This window comes from Carassius gibelio, chromosome B14, assembly GCF_023724105.1.
Source record: "Carassius gibelio isolate Cgi1373 ecotype wild population from Czech Republic chromosome B14, carGib1.2-hapl.c, whole genome shotgun sequence".
In the NCBI taxonomy this organism is placed as follows: domain Eukaryota; kingdom Metazoa; phylum Chordata; class Actinopteri; order Cypriniformes; family Cyprinidae; genus Carassius; species Carassius gibelio.
In genome coordinates, this window is record NC_068409.1 from 26648083 (window position 1) to 26656189 (window position 8107).

The window sequence follows — 8107 nt, forward strand, 5'->3', positions numbered from 1 at the left end:
AAACATACCCCAAAGCCTATAAAACCTAAAGGAAAACTCAAAACTTTATGAAACTCAGTGAAATCATGTATCAGGTGACTCTTAACAATCATGCAAAGTTTCATGGAGATCAGACCATAGGTGGCGCTATAACAGTAGAAAAGGTCTCAAAACACAAGATTTATATGGTAAATGGCCTCAAATTGTTTGAAAATGTTCATATATTCACTGAAAAACACTAAATCTTCATATCATATGATAAATCTCCTCATTCTGAACAACTTTGCCTCTGGGACCAATGTTGTCAATAAAGCTGTTAATTAAATATTCAAGATTATTTTAAAAAGTTACTTTGGCATACTTGTGATACGGTTTAAGATGAAAATCAATAAAACCACTGAAGTACAATTCTCTAGACTCTGAAGGTCAATAATTATCAAAAACATGTTAAAACAATTGCATTTGGGCAACTATAAACCAATAATTTTATAATATGTTATTTGCATAGTGTACACAAAGGCCTATTAATACAAACAGAAAGTCCACAAATTATCAAAACTGTGTAAAATAATGCATAATTTCATTCTAAACAAGCATGCAAAATTTAAGAGAGATTGGGCAAAAAACCCACTATAACAGTTATGTTTAAAAACATAGTGTTGTTTGAGTAAATGCAATTTATAACCACTAGATGGCAGCGGAAGACCACTAATGGGCTCGTTCAACAAATTGAAACAGTACTGTTGAAAAGATTTATGAATCCATGCCTAAACAATAAAAAAAAAACACTGTTACAACATTTTAAATCTCACTGAGTTAAAGTTTTCCATTTTGTTCATACAGACTTCTCAGTTTTTAAAATTTTGCCACATTATGATTACAGTGAAACCTGAAAATGACATCCAAACTCTTAAAACTAGTTTAATCATTTAATTTCAGTGCGTGGGTCTGTCTGTCAGCCTATTCTCCGTTTTGTATGTGTTTAACTGTCATCCATACGTCTAGGTTGGCTCAGACCACCTCAGAGGCCTTAATGTGCTTGAACCCCGTAAATGCTGCTTGCAGCTTTAATTATTATTATTATTATTATTATTATTATTATTCTTCCGCCTTAAAACTGAACGTGCAGCCCAAACCGTAAGGCCTAGAGAGCTGAAACTTGGTCAGATGGTAGTAGTCTTGCTCGCTACTCAGATACAAAGAACCGGCCCAATCGGCCTAACGGGGGCGCTACAGCGCAAAAAACAAAAATTTTGGACAATTTTGGCCGTAAAGTGTAAACCGTTAGCCATAGACTCAAAAACATGGCATTGTTGCAATCCTTGGGTTAGCCCGAACAAAAGTGCACGGCGCCTTTTTGGGGTCTACGACGCACCGTTTTCTCGCAAAATCGAGCTAAATCCGAAACCTACTTTTGCGAACTAGTCCTAGGATTTTCAACCAATCAGAACCAAACCACTTCATAAATATTCCCTGGACACTCAATATCAATAATTATCAAAAAAAAGTTGAAATTTCAATTCTTACACGAAACAGTACACCAAAAAGCGTCTATGCTAACGTTAGCCAAATGCTATTTTAACTATAACTCTTGAACGGAATGAGATATCTTCACCAAACTCGGTATACATATGTATAAGCTCAATCTTTGGTGAAATCAAAAATATTGCGCATCTCTGCCACTTGGGGGCGCTATAAGATAGAAAAAACACATAAATGGCTATAACTAGGCAACTGTTGCCTCGATCGACTTGAAAATCGGTATGCAATGTCTCGGTCTGAAGGGGCACAAGTACATATGAGGACATTTGCATATCTAAAAAAAACATGGCCGCCATTGGCCAAACAATTTTAAGCACCTATTTGAAAGGGTTAACGGATGTTGATCGGAACGAAACTCGCTGGGTACGTTCGACTCATGAACCTTAAGGTCTGTAAGAATTTTGAAAGAAATCGGCCACTAGTTGGCGCTAACGAGTTTTATGGCTCTGTAATCACGTGGTGTTTCACATATCAACACAGTATGCATATCATTTGATAGATCTCCTCATAATGCACAACTTTGCCTCAAGAACCATTGCTGTCAATCAAATCATTCAATTGTTATTCACAAATATGTTAAAAACCTACTTTTGCGAACTAGTCCTAGGTTTTTTGTCCGATCGGAACCAAACCACTGCAGTAATATTCTGTGGACTCTCTAGATCAATAATTATTAAAAAAATGTTGAATTTTGTCCTTTGGTCAGCTGTAAAGGGGTAATTTAGAAAAAGGGGTGTGGCCAAACATACCCCAAAGCCTATAAAACCTTAACGAAAACTCAAAACTTTATGAAACTCGGTGAAATCATCTAACTTGTGACTCTTAACAAGCATGCAAAGTTTCATGGAGATCAGACCATAGGTGGCGCTATAACAGTAGAAAAGGTCTCAAAACACAAGATTTATATGGTAAATGGCCTCAAATTGTTTGTAAATGCTCATATATTCACTCAAAAACACTAAATCTTTATATCATTTGATAAATATCCTCATTCTGAACAACTTTGCCTCTGGGACCAACGTTGTCAATAAAGCTGTTAATTAAACATTGAAGATTATTTTAAAAAGGTACTTTGGCAAACTAGTGATCGGGTATAAGATGAAAATCAATAAAACCACTGAAGTACAATTCTCTAGACTCTGAAGGTCAATAATTATCAAAAACATGTTGAACAATTGCATTTAGACAACTATAAACCAGTAATTTTATATTATGTTATTTGCATAGTGTACACAAAGGCCTATTAATACAAACAGAAATCCCACAAATGATCAAAACTGTGTAAAATAATACATGATTTCATTCTAAACAAGCATGCAAAATTTAAGAGAGATTGGGCAAAAATAAAAAAAATAACAACACTATAACAGTTATGTTTAGAAACACAGTGTTGTTTCAGTAAATGCAATTTATAACCACTAGATGGCAGCGGAAGACCACTAATGGGCTCATTCAGTTAAAATGAACAGTACTGTAGAAAGGATTCATGAATTCATGCCAAAACATTAATAAATTAACTGTTATAACATGTTACATCTTATTGAATCAATGTTTTCCATTTTGTTCATACAGACACATCATTTTTTACAATTTTGCCACATTGTGATTACAGTGAAACCTGAATGACATCTAAACTCTTAAAAACTAGTTTAATCATTTAATTTCAGTGTGTGTGTGTCTGTCTTTTGGATGTATTTAAATGTCATCCATACATCCTGGTTGGCCGAGACCACCCCAGAGGCACAAAGACCTATTAATACAAACAGAAATCCCACAAATTATCAAAACTGTGTAAAGTAATGCATAATTTCATTCTAAACAAGCATGCAACATTTAAGAGAGATAGGGCAAAAAAACCCAACAACAACACTTTAACAGTTATGTTTAAAAACACAGTGTTGTTTGAGTAAATGCAATTTATAACCACTAGATGGCAGCGGAAGACCACTAATGGGCTCTTTCAGCTAGTACTGTTTTTATGAATTCATGCCAAAACATTAATAAATTAACTGTTATAACATTTTGTATCTCATTGAATTGATGTTTTCCATTTTGTTCATACAGATGTATCAGTTTTAACAATTTTGCCACATTATGATTACAGTTTAATCTGAAAATGACATCTAAACTCTAAAAAAAGAGAAGACTTGCAATAAGCTTATTGTCACCTATCACTTTTTATCAAATACCTATATCTGCCACAAAATGTTTGTGCATGTATATGTGTATCTTTGTGTGTCTTTGTGTGTGTGTGTGTGTGTGTGTGCATATGCTTATAGAGTATACATATATTAGTCTAATCATTTACTTTCAGTGTGCGTGTCTGTCTGTTAGCCTGTTCTCCATTTTGGATGTGTTTAACTGTCATCCATACATCCAGGTTGGCTCTGACCACCTCAGAGGCCTTAATGTGCTTGAACCCCGGTAAAATGCTGCTTGCAGCTTTAATTTATATAGCGCTGTAAACAAAAAAGATTCTGTCAAAGCAACTGAACAACATTAATTAGGAAAACAGTGTATCAATATTACAAAATGACAGTTAAAGACAGTTCATCATTGAATTCAGTGATGAAGAATAATATGTTAAGTCAAGAAATAGCCTACATTTTCCCATTATATGCAGGTCTTTAATATTCTATTTAATACGTTAGTGGTGTCAAATATTTTTTGAGCAGTTTTCTTGATCCCACATTTTCTCCAGACACAGAATTGCTGTAAACATCCTTCATCCTTCGGAAAACAAGAGTAAATATCCTTGAAAGAGTAAATATCCTTGAAGAGTGAGAATCATTATTCAGTGTGGCAGTACAAATGTTTTATATCCACTGACAATTGTTCTGACAACAAATAAAAAAATGTTCACAGTGGGAGCTCAGTGGGGGCCCGACTTAAACATCAACCTAAATATCTCAGAGAAATTATTCTCAACCCAGTCGCCTTAAGCATGCTCACTAGGGGGCTGTGTGGCACTATTTTTCTTTTCATTTCCTTTTTTTTCTTTTCTATAGTCTTTAATGCTTCTTTAGAACAGCATGTATTAATAAATATCTATATAAAATAAAAAATGTACTTTAATTAAGTAAAGTTCATTATTTTCTCCATGCAGTTTAAGAAATATTTTGTTCACATGTTGCACTACGTATATCTTGATGTGTCTTTTTTAATTGCTTTTTAAAAATTTAAAAATTAAAAATTATTTTAACATTTCATTTTAAACAATTTAAAAGGAATACATTGCTCAAAAAAAAAAAAAAAAACATTTACCTATTCAAATGTTTTATGAATCCTAAAATGTCTTCTTTTATTGTGCAGTATACAAAACACAGATTTTCAATCCAAAGCCATTGTTCAAAGCTTTTGTATGACTACAGAAGACTTGATATATATATATATATATATATATATATATATATATATATATACACACATACATATATACACACACATATATATATATGAATACTTTTGTGCCCTTCTTGCAGTGACAGCCTCTGGTCCCTATTCACTTTCAATATATTGAAATAACAGCATGATCCTTTCTCAACAAAAAAAATAATAAATATTGTATTTGGTTCTACAAAACAAATGTGGAAAATGGGTTTGGAACAAAATTTCCATTTATTATTTAATGTGTGAACTTTTCCTTGCAAACAGTTGATGTTTTTTAAAAAAAAAAAAAAATTATATATATATATATATATATATATATATATATATATATATATATATATATATATATTACTAGCACTGTAAACCATGTAATGTGTTCCTTCAGAACCTTGGACAGCTCCAATCCTGATATTAAAACAAGAAATTGCAAAGACATGATAAGCTATATTTATCAGTTTTCTGTAAATCTGTTTAGTTAGGACAATTTCATCCCCTTTCTTGTCTATAAACCACAAATGAAAAGCATAATATCCTTCACTGATCAATATTGAGTGTGGAAATTTGATACTAAGCTAATTTATCACAACATTGCATTAATGCTTACAAATCTGGATTAGAGCAACATCTTTCCAAACATAATATAGATTATTTTAAATAGTGTTCTAGCTCATTTTAATGGAATAAAAGAGGTCTGGAACTAAACATATTCTGTCCACAATTGCCAGAAATGTTTTTGTTAGTTGTCATTTGATTTGTGTGGAAACTGTAATGGTCAGTGTTGGGAGTAACGCGGTAATGCATTACAGTAACAATATTACTTTTTGCTGTAACGCAGTAGTGTAAGATATTACTAATCAATTTTTAGTAATATTTTACTCTGTACAGTAGTAGCCTTTTAGCCCAAAATGTAATTGTTCAATTAAAAAAAAAAATAGCGAGACCACAAGACATTAACGAATCAAAAATGAAGCAAATAAGTTATATTTCATGTTTGTGGTTAGTCAATAGCTGCGTGTAGTGTCCACCTCTGATATATTTATATTTGTTTAGCGATTTTTTTTATTCATCTCCCTCTCGATGGTGGAACTTTGTATTATGTGACGTAGTCCAGTGAAGGCGTGTTTAGGGCGGGTTTTACAGCAGTGCCGCGAGGATACTGGCATGACCATGATTACAGCCTCTGTGAGTGTGATCGAGGTCCGAGGCTATTAGCTCCGCCCGGCTTGCTGTTAGCCCCAGCTTGCACTGGTCTGAGGAAAAGCGGCTAATGGGTGAAGATAGCAGAGGACTGTACATTCGCGAGATGGACGTATATCTTGTCATTTTACAATTGCATTTGACATTTTACATATAAGTTAGTCCTGTTGTGTGTAATATGAATAGACCCAAGCAATTCACAAATATTGCCAGATAATCAATTTACCTGTACCATCATTTTAACAGACTTGGATCGTTTGGGATTCTGGCTGTCATCCTTTTTTTGCATTGTCTTGAGCCTTCCCTTTGCCAATTATAAGCTATATTGTTAGTAGCCTGGATAGCCCACAGTCATTATGCTACACCATATCGCCCGCTACCGGATGTAAAATGCTCTGCAGTAGCCTATATTTGGCCATTTCAGAATATTAAGTTCTATTTCGGTATTTATTTTGGTGAAAGTAACTCAAAAGTAATCCAGGAGTCATGTAACGCATTACAATTCTGAGACAGTAATATTGTAAGGTAAGGAATTATTTTTAACAAGTAATCTATAATGTTTTACAGTTTGGAAGTAACTTGCACAACACTGGTCACAGTACATATAGAAAGCTTCATATTTAGCCTATAAATAAATGCACATTCTAGCATAACAAACCCAATTTAAGTTCTAAAAATACTGAATATCAATTTCATATTCATGTTATGCCATTACTAAAACTGGTCAAAGGAAACTGTACTGAGAAATGTACTAAATGTAAGAGAATGTGTATAACAGAGAACTTGATACACTGCCATTGAATTTCCTATTTTTTCAGCCCCAGTTATAGTTTAGAGATGTTCAGCTGATTATATTTTAGAAGTGTTACTGGGAATCTAAAAGATAGGCTACATCTTTGTACCTTATTTCCTCCTAAATAATACATATTAGTAGTAAAATGTTTGTCTCTGTTGAAAATTCAAACATGGGATATGTTGGATACTTGTATCCAAACAATGTTAAAATGCATTAAATGTATAGCCTAGTTTGTGCCTTCCCTGGTTATAATATCAACATGATCTTGGCATTGCAGCATCTCGTGACCGATAAGTAGGCTACTTATAGCACTGGGCAATGATGAAGTCTGCTAAAGTCTACTTTAATTGAAGAAATGCGTGATGCTAGGTCCGCATTACAGTGAACAGTAGGGGTCGCACAAACACTATATTTGATTGACTTCACGCTAGCACGCAGCTAGATGCTTGTCACAGTCATTAACCAAATTATTTTATTTACAGTTTAGCTAACGACGTTGCAATTTTCCTCATTTTCTACCAAATTATACAAATATGATTTATTTACAGAATGCAGCGTTCTTTTATCATATAGCTATCTGCATAGAATAAGCGTCATAGATAAAGAACGCGTGCACGGGTAATTGAAACCAGTTCACCAGGAAACGCTGCGATTGTTTAGATGCCACGACGTCGCTGAATCTTTTCTACTATGACACGAAAAACGCTTGGTTCCACTGGGGCTCGAACCCAGGACCTTCTGCGTGTAAAGCAGACGTGATAACCACTACACTATGGAACCACTTGTATATCACAGATTGTGTGAACGGCAAAAAATACACTGACCACCAAACTGGCCGGTCCACAGCTTCGAATTTAACAAAGCATAAGAGCCTTTGTTTGTTGTTGAGTTTGGCTCCGTTTTCTTATCATTTCTTATCAAAGCGCCATGCGTCCTGTGGGAACCAAAGTCATCCCGAGCCGAGTCTGTCCAAAGTGGAAGACAACTTTGTTGTATAAATTGCATTAAATTTTAAATGTTTCTTCTCTTACTTCATAATATTTTTTTCGTAACGTAAAAAAACGCTTAATCCACTGATAAAATAAATAATCATAAAATAGATTTGAAGGGCATTGTGTGAAACTAAATAAAATACTAGAAATTTTGTTAGGCCTGTGGTTGCTGATATCTATCTATCTATCTATCTATCTATCTATCTATCTA

General features: G+C 33.8%; 1 non-coding gene across 1 annotated transcript; it reads right to left on the minus strand.

Annotated features, from left to right (window-relative positions):
* Window positions 1-7611: 7611 nt before the first annotated feature.
* Window positions 7612-7684, minus strand: trnav-uac (transfer RNA valine (anticodon UAC)). Its single transcript has one exon. It is a non-coding gene; the product is annotated as a tRNA-Val (tRNA).
* Window positions 7685-8107: the final 423 nt, after the last annotated feature.